The 19,266-nt window shown below is 46.8% G+C and overlaps 1 long non-coding RNA gene across 6 annotated transcripts in view; it reads right to left on the reverse strand.

Annotated features, from left to right (window-relative positions):
- Positions 1-19,266, reverse strand: part of LOC111931437 (uncharacterized) — a 45,190-nt gene that overhangs the window by 21,673 nt on the left and 4,251 nt on the right. For 4 of the 6 annotated variants that reach the window (XR_015289900.1, XR_015289902.1, XR_015289901.1 and 1 more), the window contains 3 exons: positions 18,182-18,259; positions 15,460-15,628; positions 11,009-14,575 (listed from right to left, as the gene is read on the reverse strand). This is a non-coding gene — a long non-coding RNA (uncharacterized LOC111931437). Of the gene's footprint in view, positions 1-9,163; positions 9,307-10,618; positions 10,767-11,008; positions 14,576-15,459; positions 15,629-18,181; positions 18,260-18,364; positions 18,535-19,266 lie in introns of those variants that run through there. The other 2 variants (XR_015289897.1, XR_015289899.1) reach the window with 2 other exon arrangements.

The raw sequence follows: 19,266 nt of genomic DNA on the forward strand, positions 1-19,266 counted from the left end.
ACAGGAGGCTGAAGGGAAAAGACAGGTGAAAGGACAAGCCAGAAAAACCTGAAATACTGCAAGTCATCCTCTATGGCCAAAATACCATGAGATAACCTATCCCACTAAAATACTGGCAGAGGAGGACAAGGCCAGGTGCATGCAGGTGAGTCCAGGAGCTCCCTGTCCATGCTGAGAGGAGGAGCTGGCTCTGCTTCAGACACGGACCTGCTCCTTTCGGCACACGTTTGCAGGGCGGTTTTCAGCGGAACAGAATTCCCCTCCAGCAAGGTGCAGGCGGACACCAAACAAGATTAGTTTGAATTTTCCAGACTCGATGGTATCCAGACCACAGGAAATGTGGCTGATTATTCCAAGTGGCAGGTTCCTAACCCTGGCAATGGGCAAGCCTCAGCCTTGAGGGGGTGTCTGTACTCACAGCCACCGATTCCTCTGTGCATGGAGAACGCAGTGCTGAGCTGGGTGACCCCATCAGCCTGGGTGACATTTTGGTTCCTCATGGGTTTTATATTCATCTTAAATGTTGTGGCCAGTTCTGGGACCCTCACAAGAAAGGTACTGAGGGGCTGGAGCGTGTCCAGGGCAGGGAACGGAGCTGGGGAAGGGGCTGGAGCCCCAGGAGGGGCTGAGGGAGCTGGGAAAGGGGCTCAGCCTGGAGCAAAGGAGGCTCAGGGGAACCTTCTGGCTCTGCACAACTCCCTGACAGGAGGGGACAGCCAGGGGGGGTCGGGCTGTGCTGCCAGGGAACAGGGACAGGAGGAGAGAAAAAAGCCTCAATCTGCACCAGAGAAGGTTCAGGTTGGACATCAGGAAGAATTTCTCCATGGAAAGGGGTGTCAAGCTTTGGCTGGGGCTGTTGATGTTGGAGTTGGTGGGGTCCCCATCCCTGAAAGTCTCCAGGGAATGACTGGACGTGGTGCTCAGTGCTCTCCCACAAGGTGGGCTTTGGGCTCAGCTTGGACTCAGTGATCTTGGAGGACTTTTCCAACCTAAATTATTCTGGGATTTAGCCCCTGCTCAATTATCCAGGCTGAGCTCCACTGGGAGACGACAGAGCAGGACCTGAGCCCGGGATTCACTGCACAGATGCACCAGCTTGGTGAGTTCAGTCTCCAGAAGATACTGGTGTTATAGACACATCTTTCAGCCAAGAGGATGGACAAGGGGATAGAAAGGAGGGGACCCTCAGCCCTGCATCTTCCTGACAGTACTCACAGCACTCTGCCTTCATCAGGCAGGCTCAGAGCTCGCTGGTGAGCAAATCCACTGCTCAGAGAGCTCAAAACTCCTCTCTCAAACCCTGAGCCAAATCCACACTAATGCACTGCTCCTGACTGCACAGGTACTCAGCCCTCCTCCAAGCCCTGAGAGCAGGAAAAGCTAACTCCAATAAATGCAAAGCAATTCCATTCGATTCCACCTCTTAAATGCAACACTTAATTAGCTCTACTGGGGCTTCTTTCGCTCTCGCTGCTTGTGTTTCCATGCCACCGAGGTTAGGAAAACACCTTCTCCCTTTGCACAGAGGGGCCCTCCCTGTTCCCTGCTGGCATCACAGGAACCACAGACCGGGCCCTGGGGCACGCAGAGCCCGGCCCCAAACCGTGAGAGCTTCTCCTGCAGAAAGCTGGGAGCAGGTGGTGCTTTTTTACTGCTCTGGCTGACCCTGGCTTGGACTCCGACCCAGCAACCTCACCGGGATCTGGTGCTCGAGTGGAACAGCAGAAACAAATCTGTCACCCCGCTAGATCCAACATTTAGAGTCAGCAGCGCTGAAACCTCCAGAAGAAAAGAAAAAGAAAGAAAAGCAGAGATGGGGAGTGGAGGGAACAACCCAAACCAGATGTTTTAAGCAGCTGGCATCGCTGTTTCTCCCAAGATGCTGATGAACGCAAACTCTGCGGCTTGACAGACCCCCATCAGCCGCCCTCTTCCTGCGAACAGAGAATTCAAATCAGCCCTGCTGGATTTAATCATCTTCTCCCCTTAAATAATAAAATGGGGGCAGGACAGGAAAAGGATTTATTCATGTCAGTAACTGTCAAAAAAAAAAAAAAATGTTTACTGTGCCAAAATAACCCGCAGTAAGAAAAAAAGTAAAGAAGAAAAAAGAGAAAACACCCAGAGGAGAGGGAAGTGTGAGAACAACAGCTCTGCACGAGGGACTTGGACATGCCCAGGTCTATGTGGAGATGGGACAGACATGAGCTCTTCCAGCAGATACTAACAGGGAAAGCAGAGCAGGGAGGAAGGGGGAAGCACACTGGTTGGCTCAGTGTTTGAGCTGAGCTTGGCTTTTTGGGCAGGGCTGAGAATACGCCTTTTTTTTTTAAGCAGAGTTTGTGGGATTTGCACCAAACCCCAGCACAAACTCAACAGGTTACACAGCAGCTCCCCCCAGCCCTGGCCTAATACCCTGCCTGACCACAGACCACATTCTCAAAAAATCTTCAGAGAGGAAAAAAAGATATCAGAAGCAGGCCTGCAAGATGCTCCTCCTGCCACAGAAAGGTCAGGGGATGCCAGAGGCCTGAGAAATAACAGCAAAAATTCAACGTACCAGGAAAAACACTTTGAAGCATTAACTGAAACAGCCTCCAGCTCTGTCACACCAGGCATGAATCCTTTACAATAGGGCACACGAAGGGCCCAGAACACAAAAGGCTGGAGCAATCTGGCAAAAGTCCATCAAGGGCTATTAAACATAAAGTTACAGATTGACTTTCAGCTCAGGAAGCCCTGAAGCTGCAAAATGTCCCAGACTGGGAGGGAGCAAGACGTGGGTGCAGATTCTTTCTCACCGTCCTGCCCCTCACTGGAGCCCTACCTGGGGACTCGGCACAGCCAGTGAACGGTGCAGATAAAGGGGCTGAGGGCCACATTTCACCAGTGCTGGGGCTGTGAGGCTGCTGGCACGGCCCCAAGAAGAGCAGCCCATTAAGGGAGAGCTGTACCCACCCACATCTTACCCAGAGAAGCTGTGAATGCTGCATCCCTGGAAGTGTTCGAGAACAAGCTGGATGGGGCTTGGAGCAACCTGGTCTAGTGGGGGGTGTCCCTGCCCATGGCAGGGATGTGAAACAAGATGAGCTTTAAGGTCCCTTCCAACCCAAACCATTCTGGGGTTCCACAATATCTAGGACCCCTTCACCATCTGCAGCAGGTAAATGGGGGCAGGCACAGAGCAGACCCCATATGGAACATCCCATCATTCAACACACCCATTACAACTCTGCCTTGCTGGAGCATGGCCTTACAGACAGCCTTTCCAGAGTGGACACACCACAGTTTTCCAACAGCTTGCAGTGAAAATTCCCCAAGCTCCCCTGCAATTCATTTCTGTCATCTCATGCAAAACCAGCCTGTCTCGTTTCTCCCATCCTGTTTTTTTATACTGGTGCTCACAGCAGGAGCCCTGTACAGATCAATTTGTTGATGTTTTGAGCACGTTCCCAACCTTTTACAGCTCTCCTGTGCTTTAGCAGCTATTTCTCATCCTGGGAGACACTCTGCTGGTGGGATTGAACAGCACAGTGGAGGTGCAGTGGGAGCCAGACCAGGGGTTCACATTCACAGCTTGATGATTTAAGGGAACAGCCACCTACAGAAAATAGTCAGCAGGAAAATTAGGCACCAACAGCATGGAATTTCTTATTCTCACTTTTCCTCGGGTTGCCCAGCATCTGGGAATGCCCAGAGGCCTTTCTAGATAAATCAGTGCAAAGGACAACCTTATCACGGATAATATCAAATAGCTGAACCCAGGAACAAATTGTTTTCCCGCTCTAAGTCTGTGCCTTTCATCACAAGTCCTTAGGGGACAAGCAATGGAATGAGATTCCCTTCTGTCAGGATTAAATCAGGATGACTGTTACAAGAAAATGAACCCAACTGCAGCGCAGCGTCCTTGGACATTGCAGTCTCCTGATCCAGAGGTGGCCAAACACATGGAGAGCAAGGTGAGAACCAAGAACCACAGGGAAGCAGAGCCAACCCATGCCTCATAACTTATTCCAGCAGCAGGATGTCATTCCAGCTCCACCTGCAGGAATTTCTGTGGGTGAGAAAGCCTTGAAGGTTAGATGGGAAAGGTGTTGCTCTGGGAAGTGAGGGAAGCTGAGGTTGGTGGGGAGGAACAGACTGCAGGTGAGAAAAGCAGGGAAGGTGGTGAGCCTGGAGGTTATGTAAAAATACCATTAAATTACTTGGAAAGTCAAAAGGGTTGGGTTTCTTGGCATAATCCCACAGGCAAATGCTGAATGTGGCTTCCCAAGAGTGCCTTCTAGCAACCTCCAGGAATTCTCTGCTCCACACCACACTGTCCCTGTGTTCTATCTCTCCACACCACTGAAGTTTCCAGGAGGAACATTTGCTGAAGTTGGATTTTACAGGAGTATTAGGAAAATGTCAATTTACAGAAGGGAACATGCATGATACAAATTGCATTCTTAGAAAAAAAGTTACTCCTCTAGACTGGGGAATCACAATTGGTAGGTCCTTGCAAAATTATTCACCCCTTTAATTAGAGGTTTGGGGTGGGGTGGAAGGTCAATTAAATCTCTGTGATGCTTCAAGAAACCTGACATGATCTGGGCATCAAGCTCAGGCTAAAAGAAGTAGAAATCCAGCTGGTTTCTCAAGTAACCCATTCTATAGAATCATTAGGGTTGGGAAGAGCCCCTAGACCAAGCCCAACCCCTAAAAAATACAGCTAAGAGGTACAAAAAAGGGCCTTCAGTACTTTCACACCTACAGAAAAAAAAAACTCAGATTTATTAGATTCCAGGGGAAAACACATCCCAAACCTTCAAATCTACACAATTAAAAAAAAACAAAAAACAAACAGGTATTTCAATGCTATCTATACAGCACCATCCCAGCCAGGAAATGCATGAGCACGTTATGGCTCACAGGAGAAATCCCTGCAGCTGAAAGAATGATGAGAGACAGGAGAATTCCCAGCATGGATCGCCAGTCCCACAGCAAGAGCAAGGCATGGACAGAGCCTCACACAGGAAACAAGGAAAACTGTGACCTTGAGAGGAGAACACATCTGTAATAGTTCTATAAAGGTGTCAATCTCCTATTTATATAAAATACCTGTGCAGAAGGCCGGGAAGCCATGCATAAAAATCCTGCACCAAGCTCCCAAGAAAACCCTTCATCCGACTTTTCTGCTCCCATTTCCATATCAATCCGTGGCAATGCTGTACTAAATGCCTCTTTTCCTCCCCACAGTTAAGAATACAAGACCTAAATGCTGGCCATTTTAGCTGAATTATCAGCATTTGCTGTGCTGAGCTTTACCTATGCAGATAGTAATCATGGGGGGAAAAAAAAGGAAAAAAAAAAAAAATGAAGACAAATCCTGTACAGCTTATTCAAAGGCTGGAAATGCCTCAAATCCCTGGCTGTTTGGGGTGATTTTCTTGCATCTCTCTTCAAGCAGAAAAGCAGCACAATATGGACTAGAGATCTAAAGTGGCAGCTGGACTGACAAAGAAAAATGTTTGGTGGGTAGTACACGCTCAGCAAAACCAACAGCATCCTAAACTGGATCGTTTTTGCCAGCTTTAAAATCCAAATTGAGGCTTGTAGGAGACTCCAGAGAATATTGGTGATTCAGAGTTTGAAAGGAGCCTTTTTCCCCAGACTGGCTTTGCAGGGGTTTTGGAGAGAAAGAGATGGCAGCAGTAACGAGTGTAACATTATATATTATTATATATAACATTAACACACAGGGACAGAACACCAGCAGATTGATATTATCCCACTGAAATAATGAAGTGCCCTCTACCAAGCCAGGATTAATGCAGTCTCAGTGCAAAAGGCCAAGCAGGCTCTAGACAAAACAGTACCCAGGGAAAATAAGATGGCTTAAATTTCCCCCATGAACCTGTGCCAAACCACTCCTGTTAGATAGGCACCTCCAAACGCCATTGAAAAGCCAACAGGGAGCACCAGCATGGATACAAGAATAGATTCCAGCAGCTTGTGTTTCATACCTTCCCAGCACGGAGCTCTGAGCAGCCTGGGCTGGTGGAAGGTGTCCCTGCCCATGGCAGGGGGGTTGGAAGGAGATGAGCTTTAAAGTCCCTCCCAACCCAAACCATTCCATGAGTCCACGATTTCCCAGTGCTTTCCCCCAGGAGGGACCTCTCCCATTGCAGCTCTGCTGTGATCACTGGGACTCTGCTCTGGAAAACAACAACTTTAACGATGTCGAGAGAAAGCATCAGCTCAGGTCTCTCAGTACCTTTTGGAACAGATCCACCTTTCAATTGCTGCACTGAGCCACGTCCCACACCCTTTAGTCTTTCAGGAGCATCCACAGGTCACTGATAACACAAAAAGAAGCCAAAAGGCCCTTTGCAAGGACAGAAACAGTTCTGAGACACCTGGGGAAGGAAATCCAGCCAAACATCCAAAGGACTCCCTGTTCCCTGCTCTGGTCCAGCACAGATTCACCAAGAGCTTGGTTCCCCTGTGGATGGGTTGGGCAGAGGTGGGGATGCCAGCCAGAACAGACTCCTGTCACCCCTCCCAAATAAGCACACACCATCATGAAGGATCAATTAAAACCAGCAGGAGATGAGGAGAAGGTGCAATCCCCCCCCAGTATTCAACTTTTCCATCCCAGTTTTCCTGGGGTTTTTTGGGGGGGATCGGTACCTTTTGCCTGTGAGCAACGATAAAACTACTGATTAAACTTTAAAGGGGGACTGTCTTTGAACCAGAGGAGAGGCACAGCAGGGAAGGGATGCATTATTTAAAGGAGGGTTTGTGTTTTCTACCCCAGCAGCCACCACGAGATTTACCAGGCAAAGCACGGTACTACTACAGAGTCAAAATCCGAGTGCCCGGAGATGAACATTCCGTGGTAATGCATGCCTGAATAATCCCTTTATTACACCTTCTGATTGTAACTTTAACAAGGAACAAGTTTTACAGCTAATATTTTGGAGAACTGCAACGGGGTTTTTTTTACAGCATGCCAAGAATTCACGGGAGAACGAGCCTCACCTAAGTTTACTTCTTCCATCAGGGGACTAAATAGATTTTTCACATAAAATTACCTATCACATGCTGCCTATAAAAAGATGCGGCTGTAAACATGCTGGTTTTAACCTCGGGGCTGGAAGCTAGCATCACAAAGAGCAAAAAATTCCTCCAGGAAACCTGTCTGGCAAGCTCTTCCTATCCCGGACACCTCCAGCCCCCTGGAGGTGCTCTGGATATTCAGCGAGCCCCTCCGTGTGTTTGCCTATCATTTAAAGTCAACCTTTCTCGCTTTCTTTTTACCTTCTAAATCAAAGAAGAATTAACCCTTGAGGGGGGGAAGATAAATAAAAAAAAACTGTATGGCCCATCTCCTGCGGTGTTGACACAATTGTTTTCATTTGCAAGCAAATGGAAGTTGAACTTAAACGTCAAATATTCATTTATCAGCATTAACCCGGCTGCCCCTCCCCTCTTTGTCCTCACTCACTCAGGCCTTTTTCTTGTTTGCATTTCAGTGGGTTCATGAGTGCGAGTGGAGAATCATTTTTGTGCCCCACATTACCCCCTGAACTCCTCCGATCCACCTTGTGATCTGATCTTGTCCCTGTGACAGGATTGCCTACTCTAGGCAGCGTTAAAAAAAATAAATAAAAAATAGAATCGGACTTTCAAAAAGGCTGCCATCCAGGGAAATCCATTCTCATCAAAGGCGAGACTCCCAGAATCTGTTCTTCATTCCTTTTTCATTTGGAAATGTCAATGCGTGTTGTCAGAGTGCAATTGTTTTCCTTAATCATCCGCAGCAGTGAAGTAGAAAGTGCTCATCTCTGCGGTGGGGAAAAGTCACTCGCTTTATTCATACCCCACTCAATTTCAAGAGGATGTTTTCCAGGCTGGCTCGGCCCTCGGGAATCACGGTTTATACACTCATCTTCTGTACGAGCGATAAAGATCCTTCCACCGGGAAATTCGGGTTTCTTTGGCTACGCTGGCTGCTAAGGGAAAGGCGCAGACACAAGGACACGTCCTAAAAGGTGCCAGAGAAACCTTAAGGAAAAGCCATCGAGAAACCTGGGTATCCTCTTACTTTAAATGTGGGAACTAGAAAAAGAAGTGGGGCTTTGTTGTCGTCTCGATTTTCGCCAAAGCCAGAAAGGCGAGCTGCAGAACGTCGTTCCTTTAGTTCCTTTATCGCTCTCCAGAGCTGTTCCTCAGTGCAAAGAGCTACTTACAATCTTTTCAGCTCAGTAATTGTTGGGGTTTTTTTTTTTTTCCTCCAGCAATCACAAAGAAAAGCTGCTGAAAGGTGCAGGCAATAGACTTCTTAAAGAGCTGTTGACAACTCCCAGGAAACTTTTCCATTTCGAATGCATTCTGCCCACATTTCCTGCATTTTCTGTGGTTCTTAAGTTCCTCAATTTAGCACACAAAGCTATTTGCATGAAAATAGCACCTTGAGAGTTTCTTACAGAAGGCTTACAATACCTTGCTTAAGAAAAAAAAAAAAAAATACACCACATAATTGTAGAATTATGTGTTGAACATCTCAGGTAGCCGGGGTAAAAGGAGAAAGAAACACAAAACTGATTGCAAACATTTTTCTTTCATTCTAGGTCCCATCAAGCTCTCATTCTACAGCTGCCACTCACAATGGTACTCCTGGATACACTAATCTAGTGCCATTATCATTTCTCTAAAGGCAAGAAACACTTCTATTAAAGCAAAGACAAATTAATTTAATGGTTTCACTGTCTGTGTTTCTAGAAATACATGTAGATTTCCTCTTGACCTGCAGAGAGAAAATTCTCTATTGATACGTTCTTGAACTAACCCACTCCTAATGAAAGATAAACATCCCATCTGGTAAGCATCTTTTTCCCAAAGTCCCAGAGAAATGGCTGGAACCTGTGATGCACCACCCAGGTCAGCTGAGCATTAGTTGAGAGATTAAATCTCCTTCTAGAGGAGATAATCCTCAATAAATCCACCAGAGAACAAATTCCACCAAGATAAAATGTTTTGGGTAGCCAGGAATTCTCACCTAAGGATGCTGCACCTCCAATCAGCACCTTAAATTACACCATGGGGTAAACAGGACAGCTGGCAGTTCAACGTGCCCCAGGATTAAACAACAACAAAAAAGCCAGAGGGATGTGTTTACCAAATTTGAAACTTGCTGGTGTTTCTGGGTGAAAGTCTCACGAAGTGAGGTTGCTCCTAATGCTGGATGTTGGGATGAGCAAGGTATTTTCCAAGCATTTTACTTGCTTAGGTCCTGGAGTCCACATTTCTGTTCCAGAACTCCTATTAAAGAAGAGATACCTGTCCTCAAACTGTGCCAGGGGAGGTTCAGGCTGGACATCAGGAAGGACTTCTTTAAAGAAAGGGCTGTTAAACAATGGAAGGGGCTGCCCAGGGAGGTGGTGGAGGTGTTCAACATACACTTTTTGGCACTCGGTGCTCAGGTCTGGTTGGCTAAAGAAAACCAAACAACCCAACACAAAAAAACCCCACCAAAAAACAAACAAAAAACCCTCACAAAAAAACAACACCCATAAAGAATAGCAAATCACTGGAAAGAAGCCCAGGCAGCACCCAGACTTTTCTTTGTGAACATCCCAGCTTCAACCCTTGCCTTTCTTACGAAAAACATCAGGACCACCTCCTAAGGTGGCACATAGGAAGAACTTCTTTTAGTGTGAACAAATGCCAAATTATCCTGATGACTGGCAGTATTCAGCACACCATCACACAAATTCATTTTAAAAAAATGTCAAGGTCACCTCCAAACAGCTCTTAAGTAGCTATTCTCATGGAAGTGTTTGTGTGCACAAATGCCAGAAAAAACACAAATAGCAAGAAATATACCAAAAGTAAAAAAAAAAAAATTAAAAAAAGTTAAAATCATTTCGAGTAGAGGAGCTCTCTCCCACGAGGCAGCAGGAGGTTTTTATTTTTTAACACTTCTGCCTGTTATTGCAAAGGCAGGAAGAAAAGACAAATTAGAAAGATGAGAAGGTAGCAAAGCACAAGGTCAGCAATAATGTGACTCTGAAGTATTATTGAATTCAGTCAAGGTTAATCACAAGAGCCACGTTTTTACCTTGGTGCCTTCACCAGGTGGCTTAACATGATGTAAGGATCCGGCCCAAGAAACATTAGATTCTCTCATTTCTGACTCACTGAGACTGGTTAATTAAACTAATAAACCACAAGTGAAAGCCTGGGCTGGTGTCACTTTTTGACAAACACATTGTGTGGCGTTAACAGCCCTTATCCCATCACCAGGGGATGGGAGCAGGGAGCAGGGAAGGAGCAGCACCAGGGAGAACAAGACAAACCAGCTGATTTTCAATTAAGAGTTGAAATAAAAATGAAGTGCTTTTAGCACTCGGCCTTCGAACTGCCAATACTCTTAAATAACACAGATACCTGGCCATCTTACAGCCCTGTTAAATCAACTTCATTTGTTTAAAGCAGAGCTCAGCGGCACTTATTTAACAAGCACTGCTTCAAGCATGACTCAACACAGGCAGGAAGCCTTTCAGGGCAAAGGAAAATGTCTCTGAGGGATGCTGAGAGAAAAAAAATTCTCTTTGGACTAGAAATCACCCACCACAGCAGCTTCTGGCCAGGCATGGAGCATTTGAAGATCATCTGTCTCTGCTTCGGCTGAGGTAGGTCCTAGTTTGTCCCAGGAAGGGATGCTGATATCCCCAGAGGTTAAATAGCTGGTGAGGGATTGAGACTGGGATTGCAGGCTCCTGGAGGGAGAAGCAAACACCTCAGAAGGTGCCTCAGCTCAGGAAACCCTAAAAATCCTCTTCAGTTACCGCTTTCTCCTTGTTGGCTTTGCTTGAGGATGTCTAAGGCCTTTAAAGCACCACATGTGGTTTTGGCCTGGAGGCTGAAGGTTAAATTTGAAAGATGGGTGCTGATGTCTTTACAAACAACCCCATGGGTGAGGCTCTTTAGGGGAAATGGGTGCTAACATCTTCGAAATTGCTTTTATGTCTGTACAGACCTCAAGCCAAAAGGGTTTGTTACAGAACCCGGTCTGACTCCTGAACTTTAGGGTAGCAGGAGAAATGGGCCCTGCACAAGCTGATTGCAGAGCCCAGGTGGTCTGAACATCTGGTGGGTCTGCAGAACCCAGACAGCCTGAACTTCTAATTTTGGAGGAAAATAACATGTTCAAGGGAAGGAATGAGCAACAGACAGTTCAAGAAGGCTGCACCTTCCTCCTGTGTCAGCCAACAGGGAAAAGAAGAGGGCAACATGAGGCCAGGAATTTAGGATAAGAGGCTGAGTCCTGTGAAACTGAGAGAGACCTCACAGTGATGTGCCCCAGTGGACTCTCTCCCCTTATTCAAATGAAGTTGCAGGATTCCTCTGTCTCCTTTGTGTACACTGGCTTTTCATAGAGTGGTTTTTCTGCACAAGCTGGAGCCCTGTTTTGGTGGGTCAGCCACATCCAAGACAGATCCATTGATGGTGGACAGCTCCAAAGCCCCGTCTCTATCTCTGTTTCAGCCCCTGTAGCATTTCACAGCCCATTACCTGTCCCTTGTAATTTGGCCACTTCCCACCACAGGTCAACCAGTGCACACATTGTACAGATTCCAGCTTTTTCTCCAGGAGCATCTGGGCATCCTCTGCAAGCGCCCTGTACTGCCCTCTCCTCCCTTACCAGTTCCATCTGGGTGGATGTGCCTCAGGCACCACTGCTGCAGCTGCTGCCTCACTATCCCGGTTGTTTAGGGCTGAGGGAAGCTCCTGGACCTTCTTCACCACATTTTAAGTGCTCAGAGCTTCACGTTTCATTAGAGGTGACTCTTCCCTGTCTTTATCTTCCACTCTAGTTTCTGTATCCGGATCTCTTTGATCCATTTACAATAAGATCCACTTACTCCAATCCCTGACCCCGCATCTTTTGATGCGACACACAACGAATTCTTCGCGAGAGCCTCTTTCCTCCTGCCAAAGAGCTCTCCAGGAGCAGCTTTGTGTTACAGCCAAACCCATTCAAAGGCCCTTTCACACACTTATCCTGAAGCTCTCTTTCAATCATTTCTCCTCGTGGAAGTGCTCTTGTCCACACGTGCTCCAGGCTCTCGTGCACTCCGTGCAAAGCCTCTCAGTGCCTCCGGAGTGGGGTTTATGGACCAATGTGCATTAACCTTTCCTCTAAAAAACCTGAATATGGAGAAACAAGGTTATCCCTCCCAAAGGCCTAAAAACTAGTGGAGAGCAGGAGGAACAGCTGCAGCCTTGCAGTGCTGAACTGCCTTCTTGGGATGCTTGGATGAGGGAAATAAGCACAGGAGTATTTTGAAAGAGTACTCCTCCATCTCTCTCAAAACTACCGATAATCAGGAGCTAATTTTCTCTGTCCTGTTGGAGCTTGTTTGATTTCTTGAGAAATTAATACCTGTCCTTAAGGTTAGGATGATACAAGCACCGATGACTTTTCCAATGGCTCGGCTTCAGGCTTGTAGAACAGCAAAATTATCATCACGTATCATTAGGTAAAGCAGAAGTTGCATTATTTAAAGCAAAAAGAACATGCATTAATATTCTCTGTGATAAATGCAGAAGCACATCTGATAGAATCATAAAATATGCAGAGCTCGAAAGGGTCCACAAGGATTATCCAAGTCCAACTCCTGGCCCTAAAAAGGGCATCCCAACAATCCCACCCTGTGCCTGAGAGCATTGTCCAAGTGCTCCTTGAACTCTGGCAGGTCTGGGACCATGACCATTCCCTGGGCAGCCTGCTCAGTGTCTCACCACCACAATTCACACTTCTGGATACAAACATTTTGGAAAACAGCCTGAACTCTTCTCTACTATCAACATAATCCAAAATATGATTTGAACTGGAGCTGTGGCGAAGGAGCAGCACCACAGAAACACACACAGTTTACTTCTCACTTGCCCCCATGCGTCTAAATTTAAATCCTTATGAGTGCTTCGAAACCAAGGGGTGGAGGAAACGGCAGCATTCAGACCCCAGGTTTAAAACATTTACTGTCCAAGGAGGTGTGGCCCTTTCCTTAGGGCTGCACCCATGCTTTGGGGAGGGGAAAAAAGGTATGAGGGTGTTAAGCGCATAGGAGCACCCTACTCCTCCACGCACACCAGCCCAAAGCTTAGGACGATGCCAACCCAGCCACTGCACTCTTCCACTGGTGAGCTCCAAACTACAAAAACTGAGGCTGTGCAAGCCACCCTGCTCTGCTCACCCTGCTCTGAGCCCTGGCAGCCCCCCAGGACACCAACACTGAGCCCTGGGAGGGGGATGCCTCCCACAGCCCAGGGCTGACACTGCCCGCACGCTGAGGAAAGGGGATGTCTCGGCCCCTCCGTTTCAGAAGCAAGAAGTAGAAAAAGGGACAGGGCTGTGATTATTATTCGAGGTTTCGGAACCGGGAGGGATGGGGGAGGCTGGAAAATGTCACAGACTTCTTGCGGACGTGACACAGGCTGGCTTGTGGGCAAATTAACACAACCGGGAGAACTCGCTCAGGCTCATCAGGGTAATGAAATGTGATATCCACTGGAGAAAGCAGGGGCAGGCACAGCTCCACTTTGCTGTAGCAGCGATGCCCTTTAGACAAAAGACTCCCTGGTGAAATGCAAAACAACTCTGGGACAGAGTGTATTCAAACAGGATCCAAGGATAGAAACCCGTAGCCTCGTAAGTAGATCCCTTCTGTTTCTGTGCTGCACTAAGATGTGCCTAAAGAGTATTTGGGGAGCAGCACTCAGCAAACATTGCCATTTTCCTTTTCTCCTCCCAGTCCTGCTGTTCAGGGTCCAGATCAAAAGGTCTTGCCCCAAAAATCTTTGCTGACTGCACACATGCAGGCCACATTCAAGAGCCACAGATTCTTTAAGGCTGATTTACAGCAACTGCTGCACCACACAGGGAGGCAAATTCACCTGACAAACAACTCTACCCATCCAAACACTTCTTTTCTCCTCCTTCTCAACCCAAACCTGCCAGCACTCATTTCCTGTGAGGGCAGACAAATTCCAGCTCCTTTTAAACTCTCCTGTCCAAGACCACTGGTTGTTAGGATGGTCTGTGACATCTCAAGACCAGCAAGGAAATATTCCTTGCTAACAACCAGGACTGCTGCTCCCACCTCTTCAGAAATGCTTTTTCGTGCTGTTCCTACCTCTGATCCCATGGCACATCCTTCTAACAACTCCCAGCCCTCATGACTCTCTCCAGGCTTGCAGATGAAGACTTGTCTTATGAGCTATTACAGTTTTTCTGTAAATCAACCTTCTTTCAGCGCCCTCTGCCTTGCCCTTGCCTCCCCATCTTCTGTCACTACTACCAGATTAATTTTTCTATAAGCAGGACTCCTGGAAAACTCTTTCAGAGGAACTTCAATGAGATCCTAGGAAAGGCTCTCCAAAACAACTCTATTTTTGCCCTAACATGATTTGAGCATTGTGCACACATACAGAGAAGGAAAATTCCAGTTACCCTATGGATAACACCACCTGAGAGCTCCTCTGCGAGTCTGCTGTAGCTCTGAGTAAAAGAGAGTCACCAGCCCTAGAGAGAGGAAAAAAACAGGGTTCACAGCTTTAACTTCACTTTTCACACTTTCCTTTGCAGAGGAAATGCTGCATTAAGATGTTGGGTGAAGGATAACACATCCCACACTCCCCCTCTCATCTCGAAACGTGTAGCCCTCTGTTCCAGAATCCCAAATTGCTGTGCTCAGGCAGGTGATTCATTTGTTAAATAATTTCTTTGGTGCTGCCTGGACTTAATTAATTTTAGTGAATCCATATCCAAAGATGCCAACCCTTGTTCCCTGAAAGCCTGAACTGCTGTGACATTCTGTTTTCCCTGAGACTGTTGCCTCAAAATCATCTCCTGGGCCTTGGTACCAGCAACACAGGGATATTTGTTTCTCCACGCAGCTTGTTTTGGGGTTTTTTAGGGCTTTAAAAAAGCTGTTGCAAAAACGTTGACTTTGCAAACAAAGTTTCCACATGGAGCAATTTGCCTGCTGTGTGGCATCTTAATTTGGATGTGTGTTTTAAGAAGGGTTCTGCGGGCAGCAGCAGCCAGGCTTTGGGAAGTTACATAAATCAGTGCATTCACGTCTGTATGTGCTAACAAGGAATGAATGCCTCTTTCCCTTCCAGTTAGCATTCGTGTGTGTCACGGGTGTTGCTCCCTCTCCCCACCTTTCCCACTGTCTTCAGGATACGACCACAGAAATTGTCATATTGAATTACACTGATAAACCATCCAATTTGGTGCCCTCTCTCCAGTCATACCCCACACCAGCTGCTACGGATTTAACTCTCCTGCTAATTGACAATGATGGAACAGCACCACCACGAGGGACATATTTCCTCTGCATTGGGGCCCCCCTCCTTTCCTTCTGCGTTTTGTCAGGTGGATTTTCATCCTGCCTCGCATACCTGGGACTGTTGTACATTGAGAACATCTGCTTTTGGGAGGGACATGGCAGTATCAGCCATGAAGATGTTCTGGGAGCTGGAGCACCTCTGCCACAAAGACAGGCTGGGAGACCTGAGGTTGTTCAGTCTGGAGAAGGCTCCAGGGGGACCTGAGAGCTCCTTCCTGTGCCTAAATGGGGTTGTAAAAAAAGGAGGGAGAGTGACATTTTACATGGGCTGATAGTGACAGGAAGAGGGGCAATGATTTTAAACTGACAGAGGGAGGTTTAGATGGGATATTAGAAAGAAATTGCTCCCCACGAAGGTGGCGAGGCCCTGGCACAAGTTACTCAGAGAAGCTGTGGCTGCCCCTGGATCCCTGGAAGTGGAGCAACCTGGGATAGTGGAAGGTTTCCCTGACCATGGCAGGAGGGTGGAATCAAATGGTCTTTAATGCCCCTTTCAAGCCAAACTGTTCTGTGATTCTGGCAAGGAGTTTTGCAGTTTGGTACATTAACTGAGTGAACAACTCTTGATTCCTGTACTGCCCTTCAGTTGCAGGTGACCATCACTTAGACCTCCCAAAATGGGCTGCCTACACAAGGGCACGGGGCGACTAGGCAGTGTCATTCAGCGACCTGAACATCTCAGTTACTGTTCTGTCTCTTCTGCAAACGGGAACAGTCCTTGCAAGTAAAGCAACCCCAGGAAGGACAATTTTAAAAAGTGTGACACTTGCTGTAGCAGGGAAGCCTTCCCTTGCCTCTAATCACTGTCAGAGCCTATCTTCCCAAACCTTCTGTTTGTGCTGGATGGCCCTTCCTGCCCACTGGAGGGCTCCAGGCAACACGCCAGCTTCCACTGACACATCCAAGACCTGCTCTCACTCCAGGGCAAGGAAAGAAGGAGCCAGACCAGACTCAGCCTAGCTGGAAGCTTTCCTCCTGTGCACTGGGCATGCACACAGCCCCGTGACTCAGATGAACAAAACCCATGGATAACTGGATATTGCAGGGATCCCGCTGCAAGGAGGGGATGGGGTTGGGCTGCCTTGCAGAGTTCAGCTTTCTCCCTCGGCCAGGAAATTTGCAGCGTAATTAAAATGAAATGCTGGTGTCTGTGTTGCACGTTGAAATATTGATGGAGGGAGGCATAAAGCATTTTATGAACGCAGGCTTCCATTTTGTGATTTACTGCCCCCAAACACCGCTTTCACAGAACCTACTTGGGAAAAAAACGGGGAGAGATGAAAGAGCAATAGGGGTTTTATCACTGCAGAAAATGGGAAGGGAATTGGACAAAGTTAAATACAATGTATTGAGATAGGCTTTGGCTCTGAACTTCAGATGCAGCAGGAGCTCGCTCACACCTGGAAAAGGTCCTCTGAAGTCTACGGACATTTTTTCCCCCCTTTCCTTGTGGCATAGCAATGCTGGGAAGGGGCTACACTGCTTTTAACTGCAGTTAAAAAGAGGTCAAGCCCCTGTTTATAATGAGACTTGCAGTGAAGTACTCACAGCTGTGTGGGAAGACACAGGAAGGACTCCCCATCACCTTTACCTGCCACTCTCTCGTTATTATTTAGCCCACCAACATAGTTTGGCCACAGTTGCTCCATCCTTGTTTCAAAAAAGGGGAGGAAGGAATATTTAGAGAGTATTTAATTAATGACCTATTTTCAGCACAGACTAGGGACTGAGGCCTTTGCTGTAGCAACAGCAGCAGCTAACCCTGCCTGATGTATATTTGCCACAGAAATGAGTGGCAAATTTGCCTCCAGGATGAGAGAAATCTCAAATCTGAGATCATCTCAAAGATGAGACACACACAGAAGCACTTGAGTCTGTAGGTTGGCACTTAACCTACCCAATCCCAGGCTCCTTCCTTCCAGTCCCAGGCACTGTCAGTCCAGCTGAGGTCATGGACAGACCCTGGTGGAGCAATTCAACACACCCCAGGGTGTGAGATAAAGTGCCCAAATGCTTCACTTCAAGGGTCTGTGCTGGTTTGGGCTCAGCCCAGCTCTCCCAGCTGGATTATTCTCTTGCTACCCAATGCAGGCATAACCTTATCTCATTTATGTCAATTCCCATTTCTTCTAAAAATTAAGTTCATTATAATTCAGCTTTATTTTCTACCTATGCTGTTTTCAAGTTCAATTTCCTCTGCTAAGCTTAAGAACTTGGCTCCCTGAGCCAACTTTAAACCATTAAATTTTGACCATGCCTTTGAACTCAAGTGTTTATACGTATAGTTTTGAATCCCTGGCACAAAGCAGCTGTTGTCCCACAAGCCGAGGCAATTGAGGAAAAAAACAGAAGCAAAACCAGCCAGGTTGAATATTCAAAGCTGACTGGGTGGAAGAGCCTTTACTAACTACTTCTCTTGTGAAAATACATTTCATTTTAAGGCTTGAGCCTGTTGTAACATAGAGATGGGATTCATCCAACAGGGCAACTTCCTTGCAAGATGAATTTTTATATTCCATGCTCCCTTTACAAGTAATTCACTCAGAGCCATGCAACAAAACACTTTATGAAGCCCCTCGATTTACTGGTTCCTCAGCAGAAAATATAGCGAGAGGTCTGTGGAAAATTAAATATATGCACATATTGAGAAAAACAGTAAGTGATAGATACCACTCAATGAAGTTTTATGTGACCAATTGCTGTTGGTGGATATGTGATTTAAAGGTTGCATTAAATATCTGAAGCTTTAACTAATCACTGTATAAATAACTTACAGTGGTGGCTCCAGGCAAACGGCTGATTTTCATCTTCTCAGCAGACTCGTATCAACAGAGGTGGATTCAAATTGAGATCTACAAGAGAACAGAAAAAAACCCAAAAACCTAATTCCAGGAATGCTACTGGAAAACCAGACAGCAAGCCTGAGTACAGCAGCCTGCAAGGAGCAAAAATATCACCTCTTGTTCATCTCCAACACCCACGACGCCACAGGGTGCAAGGCTCAAAAGGTCTGGGAGACACAGGGAAATTATCCACTGCACAATCCCTCCCTGGGTCATCCATGGGATTGTTACCAGGAGACAAATCCACCACCCCCAGCACATTCATGGGGGATTGGAGGATCACACTGGAAAACCCAAGAGCAGGGGACATTCAGCATCTCAGGAGGCCTCACTGAGTCCTTCTAGCTCTTCAATTTAAATATTTTTAATCTGACAAAAGGAAGAATTTCCCCAGGGAAGATTCACCTGGCAGGAAGGAAATTACACGACTTCCCAACATGACCAAATATTTGCTGTGTTGCAGGAACATTCAGGAAATAACCTCACAGATGAGCAGGGACAGCAGTACTCTCTTATTTTGGGGAGTAAGGGTGAGCACACAGCCATGGCTTCCCAGGAAAACACCAGGTGTTTGCATGGGTCAGGAAACACTTCCAAAAAGTGTAACTCCTCCTTCCCAGTTTTGAGGTTGTGCAGACAGCTTTGGACAATTTAGGGTTACCTGTGTGCAGATGTGGCTCCACCACTGGCCAAGTTAATTGTTAGGATGGGGAAGGTAATTTGGACATTGATAAATATTCATCTTCACTTTCTCTCCTTCGTGACCCCAAGAGATATTCTCGGATTCCTTTCAAAATGAGGATAATCATACCTTATTTACCAACTTTAAAGAGCATCCTGCCTCTTTTTTCCCCCAAGGATGGTCCCTTGGGATAAAGAGAGGAGCTGAAGCTCCTGCCCATCTGCTCCTTTAACCAACACACAAGGGGCAGGGAGGGGAAGAAAGCAAAATATCATCAAGGTCAGTTTTCACTGGGATGAGGAAGAAAAGTGCCCTTTCACTGTCCCTTTTGGCT

This window comes from Cyanistes caeruleus, chromosome 8 (genome assembly GCF_971803275.1).
Source record: "Cyanistes caeruleus chromosome 8, bCyaCae1.hap1.1, whole genome shotgun sequence".
NCBI lineage: Eukaryota > Metazoa > Chordata > Aves > Passeriformes > Paridae > Cyanistes > Cyanistes caeruleus.